Source organism: Microtus oregoni, unplaced genomic scaffold (assembly GCF_018167655.1).
Source record: "Microtus oregoni isolate MIOR12 unplaced genomic scaffold, Mior012 000007F_ref0000211, whole genome shotgun sequence".
NCBI lineage: Eukaryota > Metazoa > Chordata > Mammalia > Rodentia > Cricetidae > Microtus > Microtus oregoni.
In genome coordinates, this window is record NW_024543066.1 from 59,430,230 (window position 1) to 59,453,287 (window position 23,058).

Consider the following 23,058-nt stretch of genomic DNA (forward strand, 5'->3'; position numbering starts at 1 on the left):
TGTCTGACGCCCACACATCAGCAGAAAGTAGTCTTGTTAGACGTGATGCCCCATTCCTGCCCATCTGTTACCTTTAACCTCCCAATTTTCATAATAAATATAAGGGTGAAATGTTATCATTTCTATCACCCGTAGTTCTGCCAAAATGTCTAGACACCTGAAGCACTGGCACTTCTGGGTTCCAAAGCAAGGCACGCACCATCAAGTGTTGTGGCAACGTACATAGCCATCCAGGGCCTCAAAGCCTGTGTGATCTTGATCTACCCTGCAGAAGCTACAGCTATGTAAGCCACGTCAGTATGCACATATGCTAGGCGGTTTCAAAGCTGAACTCGCCCACTCCGTATTTTCTTCTCAGCACCAGCTCTCCCCAGGCCTGTGCACGCACGTGTCTTTTCCTCTCTCTAATAAACATCCTTCCTGTGTACACATTCACGGCTGTGGGATGCTTCAGATGTCATGTCTGTGGTTTCCATGCCTCACATCTTGCTGCCTGACTTTTAACAACAGAGATGAAACAGGGCCAAGGAAAAGGATCTAAGGCCCAGAGCTGGGACCAAGCAATGGCCGTCACCTTAGGGAGCAACACATTTCCGGGCCATAAGGACCTACCCGCACCTACCCGCACCTACCCGCACCTACCCGCACCTACCCGCGCCTACCCGCGCCAACCCGCACCTACCCGCGCCAACCCGCACCTACCCGCACCTACCCGCGCCTACCCGCGCCTAACTGCACCTACCCGCGCCTACCCGCACCCTCAGAGAAAGCCCAGACATTGTATAGCTGTGGTTTCAAACCCACAACACGAGGAGAGGATGGCCCCAGTTTGAGTTTATTGTTAGGACTTGGAAACAGAGGTGATCTCTGTCCATTGCTAACTGTCCTGAGAGCGTCTGTTAGCTTGACAAGTTCAATTTTCTTTTATTTGGCTTCCTTAATGGTTAACAAATCTGCAGATAAAAAAATATGGTTGTCATTCTGTCTACTTGCCTTATTCCCCGGCAAAAATCACAGACAAGATCTAGACTGTAAAGCAGACTGGTAGGAGCGCTGGCTTCACACGGGGTCCCAAATATTAAAGGACACTTGAGGCTGAGACGTGGAGTCTGAGGACTCAGTAGAAGAAATGTTTTCTTAGTATTTGTCGTTATTATTAATGTGGGTGCTGCCATTCCTGTTTCGAGAATTGACATCAACAACTTCTCAGATAAATACGTTCTTTTTGTAGTGAGAGCGAAGCACATTTATCTAGATATTTTCTCATCACAGACATGGATGTGGTCCCTGTATTTATTATCACCAGTATTACTGTTGGAAGTCAGGCATGGTGCTACACATCTCTTAGCAGCATTTGTGGTGGCGCAGGCTTTTAATCCCAGTACTTGGAGGCAAAGGCGGGCGGATCTCTGTGAGTTCAAGGCCAGCCTGGTCTAAAAGAGCTAGTTCTAGGACAGACAGGCTCTGAAGCTACAGAGAAACCCTGTCTCTGGGGAAAAAAGAAAAATGAAAGGAAAAAAATGAGGGTATTACTGAAATTTTGTTTGGGGGGGAAATTACTGGTGCCAGGAAGTAGTGATACAGGCCTTTAATCCCAGCACTCGGGAGGCAAAGGAGGAGAATGGCCTGGTCTACAGAGAGTTTCAGGACAGCCGAGGCTACACAGAGAAACACTGTCTTAAAACAATAAAACAAAAAGTTTAAAAATTGACTGTTTAGACAAAAATAGTAACAATAAATTGTGGGGTCTACAAACTTGGAAGAAGCCAACTTCACGGTAAGAACCGCATAAGCATGGGGAAGGAAGAACAGTCCTTGAGCACAGGCTGTAGGAAAGTAAAAGGTGGTGCTGTAAACCTTAAAGCAAAATTTCAAAATTTATCACGGCCAATGAGCCAATAAAATAGCGAAAATGTCATGAGGGTAAACCCACAGACTAAAAGCAGGACCCATTGCGAGAGGGGCCTGATGTTTGTAGGTAAGTGGCGCGCATGAGCCTCACGGTCTGCATCTCTTTGGAGACTGTGGAGATTTCTCACGACGCGGGAAGAAAAGCCGGGCTGTACGTGGCAGATAGACTTAGAACATAAATGTGCGTCTGAGAAAGCTAGCACACGCATGCGGAGAAGTGACTGCGTGTTCAGAGCACAGGGTGGGTGGGGCTGAGTCGGGGCTGGGGAGGGGGAAAGCAGGAGAGACACTATGATCAGGTGGGTGGGCTTTCCCAGGCTGAGGCTCACCCATTGCACTTGGGGTGTGCTAACCTCTGCGATTTTGCTCCCAAGTGCGGGAAACTGGACTGCATAATTTGTGGCCGTGGGGAACTGTGTTCGCTCTCTCCCCTAGTTTTCCTTGTAGTTAAAAAGAGGTGGTCTGATTTGGTTTAAGGGGGGGAGGCTGATGTTTAACTACAGCACTGCTCGATACGTGTTCTCTTGTGGATGCGCTTCTCCTTGCTTTCTTTTCCTTGCGGTGGTCATATTAATCCGAGTTCCATCTAACGTCCTGTGTGGGTGTACGTTTGATGTGTACAAAAGGAGCGAAAGCAATCCTAACGTCCCCAAAGACGGCAAAGATGTTTCTGTCACTGGCATGTGCCTGCTTTTGTTTGTCTTTTCCGGTCTGTAACGCTTGGAATGAGAACGTAATAAAACAAACCAACAAAGGTTTTGCTTTTGAAGCTTTCGTGTATGAATATTTTGCCTACTTTGTACATGAAATACTTCTCAGTTGTAACACTGGTACCGTAGAGGTCGGAAGAGAATCCTTATGTGGGTTGAGAGAATGCTGAGTTAATCCTGATGGGGACTGTAAGTTTTAACCAAGTGTGTAGTTGGCATTATAATAGTCCTAGGGCTCTGCGGTTTGTGTCTTCTAACCTATTTTTTTCCAAGTCTGCGTTTAGGATACTATTTAGTTGCTGTCCTCTACAAAATTGTCATCAGAAAGGATGGTTGCAGTGAGAGACATCCAGCTCTGAGACTTCTATTTGGCTCCATTAACTGCAGTTCAGGGATGCTGAGAAAAACCAGGACAGGATCCACAGACATGAAAAGCCTTCCAAATCATTCCACTATTTTTTTCTTTTTCTTTTCCTTTTTTTTCTTACTTTTTTGTTATTGTTGTTTTTGGGTGGTGGTGGTGGAGAGAATTTTTTTTTTTTTTGCCTTTTTAGGGACAGGGTTCCTAGACATGAAAGGCTTTTGTTGTGGTTTTTAAGACAAGGTCTCACTCTTCAGTTTTTCCTGGCCTGGAGCTCACTATGTAGGTAAGGATGATCTCAAACTCACAGCGATTCTCCTGTCTCTGCTGAGTTTAAATTTCCTGAAACTAAGATATGTGCTACCACATCCAGATTCACATTCCATTTTAACCCCAATAAACTTGACAGTCACCTCCCTTTTCTGGATCTCTTGCAGCCTGGTGTTACCCTATAACTCAGTTACAGTCTAGAGCAGATAGGCAGAAGCCTCTGGGGATGGTACTCTTCCCTGAACAAACTGTTTGCATACCTTCTGCCTGCCCATCCTAGTCTCTTTTTCCTGCCCAGAATATCGGTATGAAGTCATCTTCTGCTATGAGAATAAAAACCTCAGGGTAAGGTGTCTGAACGGAAACAGGAAGACTCTGTTTAATTAAAGCTGTGGTAGCGATATTCGATATTCACAAATTTGTGCCGGTACTCATTGACAAATGAGAGTACTTAGCTGTTTGAGCCATTGCTAATTAAGTTCACTGTTAACATTTCCAAAATCAGTCTGAAAGGATAGAGTACTGGTCCATTCTCTGTTCGCACAGAAAAATTGCGAGGGTGGCAGGCAGAAGAGGAGAAAAGAACAAGCTGCATTGGCCAGGAATCGAGCCCGGGTCTCCCGCGTGGGAGGCGAGAATTCTACCATTGAACCACCAATGCATCCTCAAGAAGGCTCTGTGACAGCCATTGAGAAAAGGTAATAGAAACCACGTGTCTCAGTGAATTTTTACTGAAAACAGCTATGTAAACCGTTTCCTCATGACTTTTTGAATTTTCCAGTCCTGACGAGGAAACACATGTCCTCCTACATGCTAGACTGTGATAAATCTGGGCCAGATTTGCCACTCAAGGACTTTCGGGGCATGACTTTCAGCTCATTAGAAAGGAAATGCTAATTCCGGTTCCAAACTCGTACGTGGCTCTGAAAAGCCTCCCTTTAAGTTTGCCAGTGCCCAAACCATGCTCAGTTCAGATGTCGTGGAAACACGCTGGACGTAGACCCTGGGGACAATTCTATACCACACCCTATCTGTGTGAACAGACAGAGGAACACCCTTCTCGGGCAGGCCTCACTTTCAGTCCACTGGAGTAGACAGAAAGAGAGAGAGGTGTGAACGAAGCCTGAGCCTACTTCCTCTCTGTATATGCTTCCTGGTTTGTACTCAGTACATCTCAGGCACCATCCTGCCCTCACCTCTATTACGAATTGTGTCCCCTTGTACTGTAAGCCCAAAAGAACCCTTCCTCTCTTAATTTTCCTAATGTCAGGTGTTTGGTCAAAGCAACAAGGAAAATAACCAATCCGAGGAATAATAGAGAAGGTTGTCAGCATGATAATTCTGCTTGTACGGAGAGAACATGCATCCCCACATCCAACACAGACAAAAGCAAGTCATACAGAAAACAGAAGAGCACTGGGCATGGCTTACACCTTTAATCCTAGCATTTGGGAAGCAGATCTCCATGAGTTCAAGGTCAGTCAGGGCTACAAAATAGAGAGACCCTGTCCAAAAAAAAAGGACAAAAGAAAAAGGAAAAAGATGAGGAACAAATGTCTGGGACCATCAAATTTCCCCTTTCTGTTGGACAAGCTGTTTGCAGGAGGGAGGTGGGCTGCCTTCAGTCAGTCTTCTCTGGGCCTGTGCCAACCCCAAGGACTCAGTTATCGTCACTGGAAAGCAACCATGGAATACCAGGCATGCCAAGGCCCAGGGAGCCATTTCCATCAGTGAAACAGAATCAGACATGTCCTGGGGTTAGCATTAGGAGACAGGACTTTCAGTTATTATGCCTAAATTCCATAGGTCCAGATCTTCAAAACGAGATTCAGAATGTGTAAAATCAACCAAGGGAGACAGCAGAGATTAAAAGTAAGATGTTAGAGAAGGCAGCTTCCCTAGAGGGATTAGTCGCAAGTTACACATCGCAGACCACCTGATCAGGGAAATATATCCTTGAGCAATTGAGAATGTCCAATCTGGGGCTGGAGATGGCTCAGGGGTTAAGGCCACTGACTGCTCTTCCAAAGGACCCATGTTCAATTCCCAGCATCCACACAGTCACCCATAACTCTTACTCCAGTCTCAGGGTCTGGTGCCTTCTTCCGGCCTCCTAGGGCATCAGGCACACATGGGTTGTGCATTTATATATGTTGGCAAAACCCTATACATATATAAAAAACTTAAAAATGTAAAAAAAAATATTCAAACTGAGATTTAAGGACAAAAAAGAATTTTTAAAAATGGACAGATTCATGAATTCTAAGACAAACTTAAATGATCTAATATGGGAAAACTGGGCCTCATGAAAACTGTGGGTAGAGGAGAAGGAAATATGTTTGAAGAAACAATGGCTGAAAACCCCAGCCATGGCAAAGATTATAGTGTGGAGTATCTGCCAGAGAAGATTACTCTGGTGTGGGAGGTCCTTCTGACTGTGTGTTGCTCTTATTGCTTATTGAATAAAGAACTGCTTTGAGCCTATGGCAGGGAAGAACAGAACTAGGCAGGGAAAGCTAGGATGTATGCTGGGAGAAAGAAGGGCAAAGTCAGAGAGAAACCATGGAGCTGCCAGAGATAGACACCAGAACTTTAGCCAGTAAGCCACAGCCACATGGCAATATACAGATAAAAAGAAATGGGTTAAATTAATATAAGAGTTAGCCAATAAGAAGCTAGAGCTAATGGGCCAGCAGTGATTTAATTAATACAGTTTCTACGTGATTATTTCGGGTCTAAGCTAGCCAGGTAGCCGGGAACCAACAAGCAACCCCTTCTCCAACACTACTCAGACGTGGGTTTAGACCAATAGAAAGGCATTAGTAAGCCTGGCATGGTGGTGCAGGCCTTTAATTATAGTACTTGGGGAAAAGAGCCAGGCAGGTCTCTGTGAGTTTGAGGACAACCTGATCTATAGAATGAGTTCCATAACAATTGTTACACAAGAAAAGCTCTGTCTCACAAAACAAAAACAAGAAAGGAAGTCATGATTAGGAGCTGGTGGTGACCACACTGGGTGTTCAGGATCCCAGTGTAGATGGAACCTTTCTCAGGGTGAGCTTTTAAGCACAAAAACCTCATTCTGGGGTGACACGCCTAAGTTAACAAGAACAGTTCGCCAGAAGCAGAACCACAGAATCTGAAAAGCAAGGTTCGTACATTTATAGACTTTCTCAGACCTGTGGACTTTGATGGACTAGGTCATTGTTTTCGTTTTGGCAAGCGCAGCTGTCTACGAGCGGAGTGGGCTAACGGAGGTCTGGGCCTGTTGCAATTGAAGGAAGAGATGCAAAGACTTGAGAAACTCAGTCCAGGAGTCATTGTGCGGAATAAGCCCCAGACAGGCTGTAGTCAACTCCAGGGAAAACAGTGTTGTATATGCACAGGAACAGAGAGGAAACGCATGTCAGATTTCTTTCTGCAATTCCTAAGACTTCATCTGACAGCATGTAAAAGAGGACACAGCAAGGAAAACCTATGCTATAACATAATCTTTTATGCTATAATCTTTTTGTCCACTGTGAAGATGTGTCTTTGCCGAGGTGCCTTCTGATTGCTTTAATAAAGAGCCAGTAGCTAGCTAGGCAGGAAGAGTGGGGGGCGGAGAGAAGGAAAGAGAGATAGGAAGAGGTTAGATGGGACTTCCAGCTAGAGAGAGGAAGAGGAGATGAACTTAGGCTCTGGAGAGACATCAGAGGACATAGAGAGGAAACAGAAGGTACAAAATGGAAGAGAGGTAAGAAGTCACAGGGCAATTGTAGGTTAATTTAAGTTCTAAGAGCTAGTGGGACAAGCCTGAGCTGTAGGCTGAGCTCTCATAATGAATAAACCCATATCATTATTTGGGAGCTGGCTGGCAGAATAGAAAAAGACTTATTAAAATAATATTTATCTTCTAAAAATTGATAAAAAAAATTTCAGGCATAAACCTGAAATCCCAACATTGGAAAAGCTGAGGCAGGAAGATGGGGAGTTCAAGGCCATGTTCTACACATGAGGAACTGAGGCCAGCCTGGGCTACATAAGGTCCTACTTTAAAAAATAATTCATCTAAAGAAGGGCATTTCCGGAGGTGCTGAAATATTTCACTGAGAGATGACACACTGCTTAAATTGGAAAGGGAAGAATGTCACTTAAACATGGTCTGTGGAAAACAAAAGGATGTCAGACAACCCTATAGCAAGTATTAAGAGTTTTAGAAAATACACCTCCAAAGGAGAGAAAAAAATTAATGAATGTTTTAAAAAGTAAAATATATAAACACTAAAATAAGGCAACTGGGCTCCCTCACCCCCAGAAAAACTTAGATCATTGGTCAAAGACATGGGGACAAGAATGGGAACCAAAGCTCATGTCAGAACCAAATTAATTCAAATTGACACAGAAAAATGGCAAAAAAAAGAAAGAAAAAGAAAAGAGAAAAAAGAAAAAAAAAAAGAATGCCTCCATTGTGAAGAACTCCGAGACTGCCGGTGACTGCGATGACTGTTTTTATATTTCAAAGAGTCTGTGTGCAGCGGGTTTCCTCGTTGGCTCTTTGAAAGGATCCCAGGGAATGACTTTTAACTTTTATTTTTTATTTGATTATCCCGTTGTTGTTTTGAGTAGGGTCTTACTGTGTACCTCTGGCTGAACTCACTGTGAAGGCCAGGCTGGTCGTAGCTTCTCGAAGTGCACCAGACACAGCAAAGACTTGGAAGGCAATGAAAATGTCTTGCGAACAAAAGCACAAAAAGAAAATGAAAGTGGCGAGGACGGAACTTTTTACCTTCATCTCATCACACACCCTCACTAGCCAACTGAACCACAGAAGAAAACAGGAGTATTTTCTGTCATTGCAGCAAGAGGAAGTCTCTAGCTCGATGCTAGCCGCAGCCACAGCATTCGGTGTCACAGGCCACTCAAAGGAGACGATAACTAGAAACAGATCCATCCGCGCCCCGCTCGCTTCCAGCGGAGCAGCGGGTAGTCGAGTTACCGCGCAGGCATCCCGGGAGAAGCGGGCGCCAGGGTCAGTGTTAGGCGGAACTGAATCGAGGCTTGACCAGTTGTACAAGCGCCGGTGACGTCCGTGTTGTTCCGTGTGTGTGGCTCGCCGTGATCGTATAGTGGTTAGTACTCTGCGTTGTGGCCGCAGCAACCTCGGTTCGAATCCGAGTCACGGCACTATCGTCCTTCTGCCCGGCGATTTATTGCTCCAGCTCTGAGCTCGTCCCTGCCAATGCTCTCCTCTGCTCTGCAGAGCACAAACACGGGGAACTGCTCTCTCAAGCTCTGGGAGGGGAGACAACATTCCCCCTCTCCACTTCCTCCACTCCATTATCTACAATAGCGGCCAGCAGGTGGCAACCTTACACTAGGGCCAGCAGGCACTCAGCCTCACAGATGTTCCTAGAATCACCTCCCAAGATCTGAGATTCAGGCAGATTTCCAAATTCAGCTCCATTTTTTGTATTTATATTTTCTTAGGTGCTATTTAGCATACATTTGTATATCAACGTATCACCATCTCCTTTAAGTACTTTATCACTAAAATTTTAAGGTTTGGTCTATGACACATCAAATTAAGTTGGGTGATACTAGGGTTCAAACCCAGGACCTTGTACATGCTAGGCAAGCACTATACTACTTTATACCCACAGCCTCAAATTCATGTTTATGTATAGTGTTCTACAGAAATAAAGTTGATGACATTTTGCTCTCCACCATGGACACCGTGTTAAATTGTTCTGACAGCATGTATTAACGCTATTTTCTTTCCCTCTCTGAACTACTTCAGCTTAAACCCAATTGATTAAAGAACTACGAATTGATTTCAAATCTCATTATTCATCCTTTATGTATTTGTGCCTCCTGTTGCTACTCACCCATTGTCTAGTCTGACGTGGCTTTCACTAACTCTAAAGTCAAGTAGTTTGTCCTTTTCCTCCAACGACACACCACTGGGCATAGCAACCACACTCCTGAGCAGGCCCGTGTTCAGAAATAGTTGTCCAGCAAAAATGAATTTCTCATTTGTTTTGTGGACTTTTTGTTTTGTTTTGGCATCTTTTGTCTTATTGTGTTTTTTTTTGTCTTATTGTGTTTATCTGTTATTATTTTCAGTGTTTTGTTTTGAAGAATGTGAGAGAGAAAGGGCATGAACGTGAGTGGTTGGGAGGATTCGTGAGGAGTCATGGGAGGGAAAAACAATAAAAATACATTGTATGGAAAAAGTTGTGCCATTATGTCTGCCTATATTTCATCTTCTTATATAGTTCAAAATATTCTGGGATCTTACCCTTCACAATCATTGTGAGTACATGCCTTCCAATATGGGCTGGTTGTCCCCTGTGGCCAAAAACTCCAGTAGGCCAGGCAGGGACTGTTGGAGAATTATTATTTTCAGGTTTGTGACTTTTGTTTATACTGCATTTGTTTAACTCTGTGAAGCTGTGGTTCTTTGCCTGTGTAAAACACCTGATAGTCTAATAAAGAGCTGAACAGCTGGATGTAAGGGCGATCTGGCTGCGACATCTGTAACCCCCTTGATCGCCAGGGTTGATTCGGCTGATCTGGATGGCTAGGCGGGTGTCCCCTTCCTCCATCACCGCTCCATGTGCGTCCCTCCAGAAGCTGCCTGCGCTCAGTCAAAGAGGACGACCTTCCCTGAATAGAGGAGGACGGGTCTTCAATTAAGGGTATATGAGTAGCTGCGCTCCCCTGCTAGAACCTCCAAACAAACTCTCTAGAGATGAACGGCCAATAGTGAGGCAGAAGCAAGGATCGGCAGGGCTGGTAGGCAGAGAGAATAAATAGAAGGAGAAATCTTGAAGGAAAGGAGCAATGAGAGAACAAGGGAAGGAGGACATCAGGCCAGCTATACGGCCAGCCAGCCATGGAGTAAGAGTGGAAGTAAGATATACAGAAGAAAAGGAAATAGCACAGAGGCAAAAGGTAGTCAGAATAATTTAAGAAAAAAGTCAAGCTAAGGCCGGCATTCATAACTCAGAATAAGCCTGTGTATGTGTGATTTATTTAGGAGCTGGGTGGCAGGTCCCCCAAGAGTAAAACATTCACAACATGGAACACACTTACAGACCAATATATAATGCTGTATTGGTGAATCCTAAGTTGGAATGGAGAGCCGAAGATGTTGGAGATGCCAGGCTTGTAGGCCTACCTCCAGCAAGGACAGGCACAAAGCTCCGGATCAATCCAGCAGCCTGTAGTAGCTCAGATTCCAACCCTGCTGTCATATAAATCTGCTTGCTTTTCTGCCTTTTTGCTCCTCTCTCTGTCCCCCCTCCCCAGTAGGCCTTGGTAGGGTGATCCCCAATAGATCTTTTCTACCCACAGAGTAGTCCAATTGGGTAGTTTCTCTGTCCAGTCAATTATACTCATTTCACCCTTTTGGAATGGGGATGTTTATGGTCTGCCATTGTATATTGAAAGTGTGTAACTTGAGATTTTGATTTCATAGTGAAGAATCCAAGAATAAGAATAAAGAAATAGCCGGGCAGTGGTGGCACACACCTTTAATCCCAGCACTTGGGAGGCAGAGGCAGGCGGATCTCTGTGAGTTCGAGACCAGCCTGGTCTACAAGAGCTAGTTCCAGGACAGGCTCCAAAACCACAGAGAAACCCTGTCTCAAAAACCAAAAAAAAAAAAAAAAAAAAAAAAAAAAGAATAAAGAAATATAGGTCCCACAAGTAAAAATGTAGAAATACAGAAGTATAAAGTTGTAAGCCCAGAAGAATGTTAGCAGCTTTTTTAACAGCTTAAGGATTAATTGTTAACAGTGGGGTACTTTGCTTTACAACCCATAGCTCTGTCTGCAAGGCTGAAGCGGCCCTGTGCAAACCAAGGGTCAGCTTTTAGATAACCCCAGCCACTCATGACCAACAACTGATGTGAGCCGAGTTAGCCTTGAAAGGATGGGGTGTATGTGACTTTTCGGTTTTACACTGTCCCTGCTCTGTAAAACTGGCAGCATCGGAGGAGGGCAGTACTTCAGTGGACACTGTTGGGGAGCACCAGGGAGAACGACAACTTAAAGACAAACGCTCCTGTAACTAAAATCCCTGCCCATGGAAATAGTAAAAAAGGGCAATTTGTATCTGAGTTTTACCTCGCAATTGTAAAAATTTCTTGTTGCTTCTTGTTATGAAAAGGGGAGCCCGGAAACAGCCCATGACCACAGCCATCTCTGGCTGTGGCCTCAGCTAGCTGGTAAGCTTTTGTGCCCCATGGAGATTTTTTTTTTAATTTTTAATTTTTTTCCTGGAATAAAGTCTGCTTCTGGCTTACTAGACTTTGGTGGTCTGTCCCCATCTTTGCGCTACCCCTATGGGCCCAACAATAGTTAAGAATTGTCTTGAGTCTCAAAAGTGACTGAGCTGCTGTATGGTGCTAGAACTGTTGAGACTACGGGACTCTTGAAGGTGAATTGAATGCCCTTTGCTATATGAAATGGCTCTGATGGAGGAGGAGCAGAATGTTCCAGCGTGAATATAAAATATCCGCTCCAGGCTCTCGGGATGGAGCACATGTTCCCCTGTTAAGGGGCTATCCAGAGAGCTTGTCTTTCTCCGCCCACCAAGATGTGGATACGCACAGTGCAAGGACTGAGCCACTGTAGCTGCCCTGCCTTCTCCCCTGCAATGCTCTGCAGTCTCCGAAACAAACAAGAGGAAACCTCTCTTCCCTTAGGGTGCTCTGCCGGGTCCTTGTCACTTCAGTGAGGAAAGTGAGTGGTGCGAGCTGAGATACAAGGAGGAGGCATAAGCTAGACTCAGCAAGCTGAACTTAGGGCCTGCGTCTGGACACCTGGTTTTGGAGGACACCGATGGGCACATGCAGACAGGTCACTGGAAGCAGCAGATAAATGAAGGACACTTTATAGTTTTCATTTACATGCGATTCTTTTTTTTCTATTTTTGTAAATATGGTGACCCCAATATGTGGCAAACGTTTGGTTTTGTTTGTTTGTTAATGTTTTCCAAGGCAGGGTTTCTCTGTGTGATCCCCATTATCCTGGAACTTGTTCGGTTGACCAGGCTGGCCTCAACTCATTGATCCACCTGCCTCTGTCTCCTGAGCGCTGGGATTACAACGTGGGTCACCATACTTGTCAAGTTAAATACATTTTTGCAATAAACTCTTGTGTCCCCGATTTTAGATCAAAGAACTCTTAGAAGCAGTAGAGCTGCAAAGTAAAAATCTTTATTATGGCACCGGGCCTAGGCACTCCCCACTGGAAGAGGGATGGAGTGGCAGCAATATTGGGATACACACACAATTGATGGGGGAATACAGAGATGCAGGGGTCAACCATAGGTCAGCCAATCAGGACGGACAGAATATCCACAACCTCACAAAAGCAGAACTGCCTGTTTACAGAAGAGTTTAGCGAACGATCAGCCAACTGGAATAGGCGGCATGTTTATAACCTTAAGACTAGGACACACTTGGTATCATTCCTTAATCATCATTGTGACAGGTTTTACAACCTCATGCTTTTTAACCACCTCTAAGGTTACAACCCCACTATGACAGACTTTACAAGTCCATGTTTCTGTTGTGGGATATCTGTACACTGTGTGAAGGTGTATTGCTGTGGTCGGTGTAAGAAAGAGCTGAATGGCCAGTCAGGCAGCGGTGAAGCGTGCTTTTAATCCTAGCACAGAACAGGCTCCAAAGCTACACAGAGAAACCTTGTTGGAAAACAAACAAACAAAACAATCAACCAAACAAAAGAAAGAGAGAGTTGAATGGCCAATAGCTAGACAGGAGAGGATAGGAGGATTTCCCGGGAGAGAGAGGAAGAGGAATAGAGGCAACTGGATTTCACCAAAGACTCGTAAAAAGTCAGACATAAGGTACAGATCAGAGGTAACCAAGCCACGTGGAAGAATGCAGACTAAAAGAAACAGGAATCCCAGCACTCCAGAGGCAGAGGCAGGCAGATCTCTGTGAGTTCGAGACCAGCCTGGTCTACGAGAGCTAGTTCCAGGATAGCCTCGTAAACGACAGAGAAACCCTATCTCGAAAGAAAAAAAAAAAGAAAGAAAGAAAAAAGAAAGGAGACAGGTTAATTTAAGTTATAAGAGTTAGTGGGACAAGTCTAAGCTAATAGCCAGGCTTTTTATAAGTGTTAATAAGTCTTCATGTAGTTACTTGAGGACTGCTGAACCTGACGAGAAAGTATAACTACATGTTTTCCCAAAAGCAAATGTTTTATCTCCTGCTTTACTTAGAGAGATTCACTGACTCCTTTGGCAAACATGGGGGTCATCCAGACCCAGGTGAGGAATTTAACTCGTCTAACACATGTAAAGAAAACAGATCTGCTGTTCAAGAAGCTTCGGTCTCTGCGCCTTGGGGCACAGCACTGGCTCCATCTTAAGGTACATAGGTCTGGTACCTGTGGCTATTTATTTTAGTTTAAGAATTGCCCTGGTTGTACAAGATTTCTCAGAATGGCCTATGGAGCTATTTTTGCTGTGTTGTAACTCAGCAACCACTTATCACAGGTGAATGAGATTTGTAAAACCTGCCCAGCAACTTAGAGAATTTTCTCTCTACAGGGGTCGAATGATCTCATGTACTTCGTGTTGGTGGAAGATAGAGGTCTGCTGGTTCACACCAAAATCAGCGACAGGCTGTGAGGCCATAGCGGCGAGCAACCATCGGCTATTTGGGATTGGAGATAATTCTAGGTGATTTGTCTCTGATCCTGCAACACTCCATCCAGCTCTCCACTAGCAGGAAAGTTCACCAAGCCAACGGGGCAAAGGGGAGGAGTGTGATGTCACCCCTGGGTGCAGGTTGGAGGCGGGGTCTATGCAGATGAGGAGCGCGCAGGGACTGTCACATCCTCAAACTCTGCGGAAACGCGAGGGATTTCCAGCGCGGCGTGGAAGTCACCGCGGGTTCACGAGTAGCAGCGGTGCCCAGGAATGGGGTGCGCGTCCGGGCAAGTCCTGAAGTATGCACGGCGAAAGGACCATATGTTCAGAGCGCAGGACCGGTGGGGCTGAGTCTGGGCTGCAGGACAGCAAAGCATACTTACCTGGCAGAGGAGATACCATGATCACGTAGGTGGTTTTCCCAGGGCGAGGCTCACCCGTTGCACTTGGGGTGTGTTGACCCCTGCGATTTCCCCAAATGCGGGAAACTCGACTGTATAATTTCTGTTAGTGGGGGACTCCGTTTGCGCTCTCCCCTGATACTGTTGTAAAGAAAAGGCTATATAAGTAGCGTTTGTGCCTCTAGCTAACTGAAATAGACGTGGGAAATATGTACTACCGGATTTTTATTTTCCTCTTCGCATGCACCTGTTTTTTCCTAACTGATAAGAAAATTGGTATTGGCTTTATAGAAGTTATCCTTAGGAAATCAGGTACTATGTTAATGAGAAAACGTCGAAAGCTTTGAAATTATGAGTTTTTTTTACCTGAAAGCCTGAGTACTTTTTGGCAACTGTCAAAATCTAGGTTGGTACTCCACTCTACCTTTTTTTCCCCCTTGGTTCTTGTGCTTAACATGCACCAGACCCTGACTCGGGAACAGCCCATCCCTTCTCAAAGAGTGTTTTAAATTACCCCTAATTGATACCGTTGTTAGGAAGCAATTCTCTCTCTCTCTCTCTCTCTCTCTCTCTCTCTCTCTCTCTCCCCCTCTCCCCGTCCCTCCTCAGGTGTTTTTACTGTCACACACACACACCCCTCATCCTAGTGGAATATCGTCTTCCCAACACGCTCCAGTGGCTTACTAGTCACCATTCTCTCGGATATGCCTTGGGGTTCCACCGGGCTCCGGATCCTCTGATGCCCGCGGTGCGTAGCCACACGTACACCCCCAACCAACCCTCGCCTCGCCGGTCCCTCTCCACTCCGGGTCAAGTTCGTCCACCTCTTCCGTCCGGACTTTCTGAGCAAGGGCACCACACTCGCCGCCTTTCCCACGCAGGCCCCGCCGAGGTTCCAGCACACACCAGCCCCTCTCACGTCCGTGCTCGGGGTCTGCAAAGGACCGGACCCTAAAGCACACTTGGGCTCCTTCCCCGACCCCCGGGTGGCGGCGGGGTCTTAACGTAAGCGCGAGGTCGGGAAGCGGGGCGTCCGGGCGTCCGGGCTGTTGGCTTTGAATCTTCCAGCTCAGGTTGCTCGGCTGCGGGCGGGCGGGCTTCCCAGGTGTGGCCGCTGCGGTGTCGCACTCACTAAGGAGACAGGGCATTCGCTTGTGCATAGTCTCTGTGGCGCAATCGGTTAGCGCGTTCGGCTGTTAACCGAAAGGTTGGTGGTTCGAGCCCACCCAGGGACGATGGCTCTTAGATTTTAAACAGTCTAAATACACAGGTCAGTCGCTCGTGTGCGAGCATGTTGATTGTTAGTTTGAAAGTGCACGCTTCTACCGCTTTCTCAGCAAGCCTCCGAAAATCCTTTACTAAAGTGCCTGTCGTTCGTTTTTTACGGCCTGGCCCGCTGGCAAGGAAAACAACAAAGCTAATTTTTATTTTGGGCGGGAAGGGTGACACCTATGGACAACCCCCACCTGCTGTCTTTAGTTGACTTGGGGATGGGTAGAATGGGAACCCTTTCTTAATAAAGGAAAATTATGGAAAACAAGTCACCAAAGCACAGGAAACGGACCAGATTTTAATAAAACAGATAAAGTACACCACCGGCTAAAGATTTGCGTACGACAAGGGCGAGCTCATCGTAATTCCTAATCACAAACCTTAGAACAGATTTCGAAAACCATGTGGTATGGAAACACCAAAAGAAACCACAGAAACGGCAGGCCCGGCGGTGTTTGGTACAGGAATCCGGGAACTGGCGGTGATGGTTTTGGCCTCTGTAGGCGGGCAGCGTCTAGGAAGGCTCTGGACCGCTGGTTTGCTCCCCAGCTCTTCGGAAGGACCCCAGGACAGTTCGCCCCCTACCCAGGTACCCCAGTCACCGTGGAGAGGAGGGCGATGGAGGGCTATCAGGTGCTTGGGGAAAATAGTACACCTGCAAGAGTGGCATCGACCCACCGACTTCACAGTTAGCGACGGCCCTCACCACCCAACTGAGGCACAGATGCGTTCACTCGTGCGGGCGCCGCTCCCAAGCTCCCAACTCAGCTGCGTTGGAGAAATCACTTCTGCAGGACAGGCCGGTCAGAAGTCTCGAAAACCAGCTCAGGCTGGCCTGCGCTCAGTGCTGACCTCCGCCCCAGCACCGATGCCAGAAGGGAACAGATGCACATCTGGACTGAGCCACGGTCTTATAGTACTCTGTGTTGTGGCTGCAGCAATCTGGGTTCGAATCCGAGTCATGGCACTATTGTCTCTCTTGCCCATCCCAGCATACTGCTCTCTTACCCCCTGCACCCCACGCCACGCTAATTTAATGTCTTGCCACAGACTCCAGTCTCCCTTGTTCAAGCCCAGTTGACCGAGGAACTCAAACATTATCATTATGGTTTGCTGCTTGCAGTCTTCTCTGTCAATCACACCGTCTCAGGTGAACTCACAAAATCGCCTTCACTGTCAATCACCATAAGACCCAGGGCATAGTAAACATCATCTTTGAGCAAATGAAAGACCTCTGGGTCGGGGAGACTCTCACTCAATTCTGGGATAACATGACCACCCCGCCCCAGGAACTCATGAGAGACTGTGAAACAAGAAAAAGAACACACCAATTGAAGGTCGTGGGCTACATTCTTAGGTAAACATTCTGACGCTAGAACAAGACAAAGAAGGCTCAGCTCACACCCTAGACCAAAATATTCTGTAGGCAAACCACTCCCTGGGTGGAATCCATTGTTATCTCCTTAGGGTAGGACCTTAGTCAGATCCTTAGACTTTCGTTTGGGATAGAAACACATCTATTTCTCTATTCATGAAAGACAAGGTCTGCATATTAGCCACACCTGCGGACAATAACCTTGAGAGAGCAGAACTCTAGGCTCTAAATCTAGATGGGATCTTTATCTGAGGTAGAATCAGACGGTCACCTTGAAGGAAAAGAGCTAAGTTCCAACTCTCTGACCTTTGCTCAAGGTGAAAATACGCTCACTTTTTCGGGCCCCAGAGTCTATTGGAGTCTGTCTCTCCTTAGCTCTCAATAATAAGGCACAACCTGTGGTGAGGATCAAACCTGCCAAACACAAAAACTTTCCCTTCGGCAGTGGCCGGGATGCAGCACAGGGCACTGACTTGTGGAGGGGAAGCACTCCTACTTCGATCCCACACTGCAGAATCAGGACGTCATAAAAACTGATCATGTTTAAGTTACATGCTCAGTACACGACACACAGCCTCCACAGGCACACATGTACACGACACACAGCCTCCACAGGCACACACGTACACGACACACAGCCTCCACGGGCAAACATGCACATGACACACAGCCTCCACCGGCTCACACGTACATGACACACAGCCTCCACAGGCACACACGTACACGACACACAGGCTCCACGGGCACACACGTACACGACACACAGCCTCCACGGGCACACACGTACACGACACACAGCCTCCACAGGCACACACGTACACGATACACAGCCTCCACGGGCACACACGTACACGACACACAGCCTCCACGGGTACACATGCACATGACACACAGCCTCCACCGGCTCACACGTACACGACACACAGCCTCCACGGGCACACACGTACACAACACACAGCCTCCACGGGCACACACGTACACGACACACAGCCTCCACGGGAACACACGTACACAACACACAGCCTCCACGGGCACACACGTACACGACACACAGCCTCCACGGGCACACATGTACACGACACACAGCCTCCACAGGCACACACGTACACGCACACAGCCTCCACGGGTACACATGCACATGACACACAGCCTCCACCGGCTCACACGTACATGACACACAGCCTCCACAGGCACACACGTACACGACACACAGCCTCCACAGGCACACACGTACACGACACACAGGGTCCACGGGCACACATGTACATGACACACAGCCTCCACGGGCACACACGTACACGACACACAGCCTCCACAGGCACACACGTACACGATACACAGCCTCCACGGGCACACACATACACGACACACAGCCTCCACGGGCACACACGTACACGACACACAGCCTCCACGGGCACACATGTACATGACACACAGCCTCCACGGGCACACATATACATGACACACACAGCAAAATTCTAATTGGTTTTAATAAATAAAAACCCAAGTCAGATATGGAAGTAAATGCTGAAAGATCAAAGAAGCAGAGCAGACAGCCCCTGGTTCTTACCTCTAACAAATCCTCTGACTGAATGGGCGATCCTGTCTCTCCCAAGTACTGAAGTTAGTAACCTTTCCACGTGATTGTGTGAATTACCAAATCTTTGTTTGGGGAATAAAGAGAAAGTCACATTAGAGACAAAAATCACATAGCTAGGTTGTTGTTTTGTTTACAGAGGACTTGTTTTGGCTTTAGAGACAGCATCTCACTTTGTAGCCCTGGCTAGCGTGGAGCTCACTCTACAGACCAGGCTGGCCTCGAAATCACACAAATCTACTTGCCTCTGCTTCTGAGTGCTGGGATTAAGGCCGGGCACACCCTGTGGGCTATGTGATTTCTGTTTTACGTGTACAAGTGTTTTGCCTGAGGTGTGTAGCATACCGAGTATATGCCAAGTGCCTGCAGAGGCCAGAAGAGGGGTCTGGATTTCTTGGAACTGGAGTCGTGGCCTTTTGCGGGACAGTGTGTGGATGCTGGAGAATATAGCTGGGTCCCTGCAGACAGCAACTGCTCCGAACAGCTGAGCCACGTCTCTAGCTCCCAATACAGTAGTTTTAAATTTTCTTTTAACAAAATTGCTTTTTTTAATGTACCAAATATTAATAGCATGGATAGCAATGAGAGGTGAGACCTGTCAAATATCAAGACTTGTATGTTTGTGGGCTTAACTAAATATAACTCCCCTTTCTCCCCCCTCACTATATAACTGTCCACAATCTTAACACTAACCAATAAAATCCTAATAAACTAATTCCAATGCTATAGAATCATTACCACAAGCTTCTTAATGTGTCTGAAATTTGTATCTTTTTAAAAATGCAAACATTCCCACGAACTCCAGAGAGCCAAATTGGACCCAAATGAACAGACCAGACTTGCCCAGAATAAGTATCATTTCCTTCCTTGATCTTGGGACTCCTGGGAAACTCCCTCCTCTATCTTGGGGACTCTGGGGACCCCCTTCCATCTTGGAACCTTCCTCCCCTGATCACCAGGATCTCAGATTTTATCCCCAGGATCTAAACGTAATCTTCCGCATTGCCAGCATCTTGTCAGGGTCAAGCTGCCAGCCAGCCAGTTCCACAAAGCCTGGAAAACACTGAAGTAACCAGCTACCCCCAGGATGTGGCCAAGCACCCCAACTTCCCAATGCACACAAACCAACAGGAAGCAGTCTTGAGAGACGCGACGCCTCATTCCCACCCATCTGCTACCCTTAACCCCCGAATCTTTATAATAAACAAAAGGGTGAAATGTCAGCATTTCCGTCACTTAGCGTTATGGCAAATGTCGAGCCACCCCAAGAGTAGGCACTTCCGGGATCCACGGCCACGCATGCATCATCCAACATTCTGGCAACTTACATAGCCACCCAGGACCCTCAAGCCCTGTGTGATCTTCATCTGCTCCTGTCAAAGCTACAGCAACAAACGCTATGACCCTATGCGCACGCGCCAGGCAGTGTCAGTGTCTAACCACTGGAACCGCCCACTCCACGTTTTCTTCTCAGCATCAGCTCTCCCCAGGCCTGCGCGCACGCGCCTCTCTCTCTCTCTCTCTCTCTCTCTCTCTCTCTCTTAAACTCTTTTTTTTTTAAAAATATTTGTTTATTTATTATGTATACAATATTCTGTGTGTATGCCTGCAAGCCAGAAGAGGGCACCGGACCTCATTACAGATGGTTGTGAACCACCAAGTGGTTGCTGGGAATTGAACTCAGGAAGAGTTCTGGAAGAGCAGTCAGTGCTCTTAACCTCTGAGCCATCTCTCCAGCCCCCTCTAATAAACTCTTAAAGTGGATTCACTTGTATGTCTTGTGATCTGTTCTTGCGGCCGGTAATTTTACCTTTGTGATGTGTATGTTCATCATTGGATGAGTATTTCAGCTGAATCATTCTATCCTTCTTTGCACCTGAAGCTACAGTTAAATTCTTGTTCCAAAAACATTGTAGAAGAGAAAGTGCATGTATGACGTCATGATAAACAGTATGATCATCTGTAATCCTTAAAATGCTGTGTTATGTCTGCACGTGGGCTAAAGAGGTTTTAAGGGGGTCAGACAGGGTGGTACCAAGCTCTTATTGCATCACTATGTAGATAGACCCTGTCTGGAGTGGTGTTGGTGGTGGCTTGAGGGGGAGTGCAGAGAGGCAGAGAAGGACAGAGAGGGAGAGGTTTTAAAGGGACAGATAGATGGCTTATAGACAAGGGCGAGGACACTTGCCATCAGGTCTGACCATCCAAGAGCTTGATCCACGGAGCAAGCATGGCAGAAAGAGATCCGACTGCTGCAAACTGTCTGCTGGCCTCCACATGCGAGTCATGGCACATACGCACCTGTCCCTCCCCCACAAACACAACGCAGAAAAGGGAGTGCTTATTTATTTTATGTATGTGTGTTTGTGCCTGATTGTATGTGTGTGCACGACACACATGCAGGAGTCCGAGAGAGGGCAGAGTGGATCCCCTGGACCAGGAACACAGACTGGGGTCACCCCAAATTCCATGTCCAGACTTAGTGTCAGTCTCATGGTGTTTCTGTAGAAGAGAACAGAGAAATCCATACATCAAGAGCCTTGTAAAATGCAGTGGTGGAGACATGAGGTGGGCAGGTTCCAGCGAAGCTGGAGACCTCAGCTGCAGGGCTGGCTACCCTTGCTGCCTGGCTTCTCTGACTTGGTGTTGATTGAAGATAGGGGTTTGTCGCTACACACGGAAACCAGCGACAAGGCTGTTAGGTCACGGCGGTGAGCAGCCATCGACTATTTGGGAATTGGAGATAATTCAAGATGATTTGTCTCTGATCCTGCAACACTCCATCCAGCTCTCCGCAAGCAAAAAAATTCACTAAGCAAACGGGAAAAGAGGATGGGTGTGATGTCACCCGTGGGTGCCGGTTGGAGGCGTGGTCTATGCAGATGAGGGGCGCGCAGGGGCTGTCCTGTCCGCAAACTCTGCGGGAACACGCTGGATTTCCAGCGCGGCGTGGAAGGGTGCCTTGGCCCGCGGAGAGCATCGAGACGAAGGAATGGGGTGCGCGTCCAATAAGGTCCTGGAGTATGCGCGGCGAAGTGACCGTGTGTTCAGAGTGCAGGGCCGGTGCAGCTGAGTCTGGGCTGCAAGACAGCAAAGCATACTTACCTGGCAGGGGAGATACCATGATCACGTAGGTGGTTTTCCCAGGGCGAGGCTCACCCATTGCACTTGGGGTGTGTTGACCCCTGCGATTTCCCCAAATGCGGGAAACTCGACTGCATAATTTCTGTTAGTGGGGGACTGCGTTCGCGCTCTTTCCTGATACCTCTTGTTTTAAAAAAAGGCCTTTTTCTTCCTACAGCTGTTTTTCCTCTTGGTCTTTTTTTATTATTTTCTATGCTTCTAAATATGTGGTCAAAAGTGCCAAGTTAACTTAAGGTCTTAACCTTACAAGTGACATCTTTAGGAAGTTGGTCCTTAGACTCAGGAGAACATTTCTTCAATTTTGAACTTTTTGTCTTAAAGTCCAGGAGCACTTGTCTTAAACTTTGCTTTGAGACTCCAGACTCTCCTTAATTCTTTTCTGCTCTTAACCCGCACCAGACCCGGGCTCGGGACCAGCACACCCCTAGCTGAAAGACAGATATCGTTGCTAGGAATTCATTCTTCTGATTCATTCAAAACAAAACACCCCTCATGATTTTATTGTCTTCCTAACATAAATTGCCTTCAAACTACATCAGCTCAGTTTAAATGCACCATTCAATCTGACGTGTCCTAGGGCTCCACCTGGCTTCTCCGCAGGTCTCTTCGGTGCGTATCCCCCAATCCCACCCCCAGGCCACCCTCGCCCCCGTCTGTCCCTCTCCACTCGGGGTCAAGTTCCTCCCGTCCGAACTCCCTGAGCACTGGCACTGCACTCGCCGCCTTTCCCACGCCGTCCACGCGGAGGCTTCAGCACACACCCGGGGTGACCAGCCGTCGGGCGTCCGTGCTCGAGGTCTGCAAAGGACCGAACCCTGAGGTTCACTTGGGCTCCTTCACGGAGTCCTGATGGGCGCCCTGAACAAGACTCTGCCAGCGTGGAGTCCTAGGCGGCCCCGTCCCAGCGTCCCGGAGGCGCCGGGTTCATAACGTTCGCGCGAGCTCGGGAAGCTGCCGTGGGGCCGGCAGGGAGCCCGGCAGGTTGGCTTCGAGGGCTCCTGTTCCGGATGCTCGGCCGCGACACGGTGGACATCACAGGTGTGACTGCCATGGTGATGTCTGACTCACCAAGGAGAGGCGGCTTTGTCATGTCAAAGTCTCTGTGGAGCAATGCGTTAGTGCGTTATGCTGTTAAGCGGGAGGTTGGTCGTTCGAGCCCACTCAGGGACTACGATCTTTGGGCGTTTAACAAAGAGCTTTCTAAATTTACAGTTCCTTGTGTGCTGACTTGGCAATGGAAACACTCCTACTTCTCTGAAATACCGGAAGCCCACTAAATAAGAAAAAAAAAGCCCTATGGACTTAAAGTACCTAAGGCCTTACCTTTCTGCTTTCTGTCACACGCT

General features: G+C 47.2%; 6 non-coding genes across 6 annotated transcripts; 5 read left to right on the top strand and 1 right to left on the bottom strand.

Moving 5' to 3' along the window:
- The first annotated feature begins 2,185 nt into the window (after positions 1–2,185).
- On the top strand, positions 2,186–2,344 carry LOC121451167. Its single transcript, XR_005974697.1, has one exon. It is a non-coding gene; the product is annotated as a U1 spliceosomal RNA (small nuclear RNA).
- Positions 2,345–3,842: 1,498 nt separating this feature from the next.
- Positions 3,843–3,913, bottom strand: Trnag-ccc. Its single transcript has one exon. It is a non-coding gene; the product is annotated as a tRNA-Gly (tRNA).
- A 4,433-nt stretch (positions 3,914–8,346) lies between these two features.
- Positions 8,347–8,418, top strand: Trnah-gug. The gene has a single exon. It is a non-coding gene; the product is annotated as a tRNA-His (tRNA).
- A 5,880-nt stretch (positions 8,419–14,298) lies between these two features.
- Positions 14,299–14,462, top strand: LOC121451159. Its single transcript, XR_005974690.1, has one exon. It is a non-coding gene; the product is annotated as a U1 spliceosomal RNA (small nuclear RNA).
- Positions 14,463–15,485: 1,023 nt separating this feature from the next.
- On the top strand, positions 15,486–15,559 carry Trnan-guu. Its single transcript has one exon. It is a non-coding gene; the product is annotated as a tRNA-Asn (tRNA).
- Positions 15,560–21,665: 6,106 nt separating this feature from the next.
- On the top strand, positions 21,666–21,829 carry LOC121451155. Its single transcript, XR_005974687.1, has one exon. It is a non-coding gene; the product is annotated as a U1 spliceosomal RNA (small nuclear RNA).
- Positions 21,830–23,058: the final 1,229 nt, after the last annotated feature.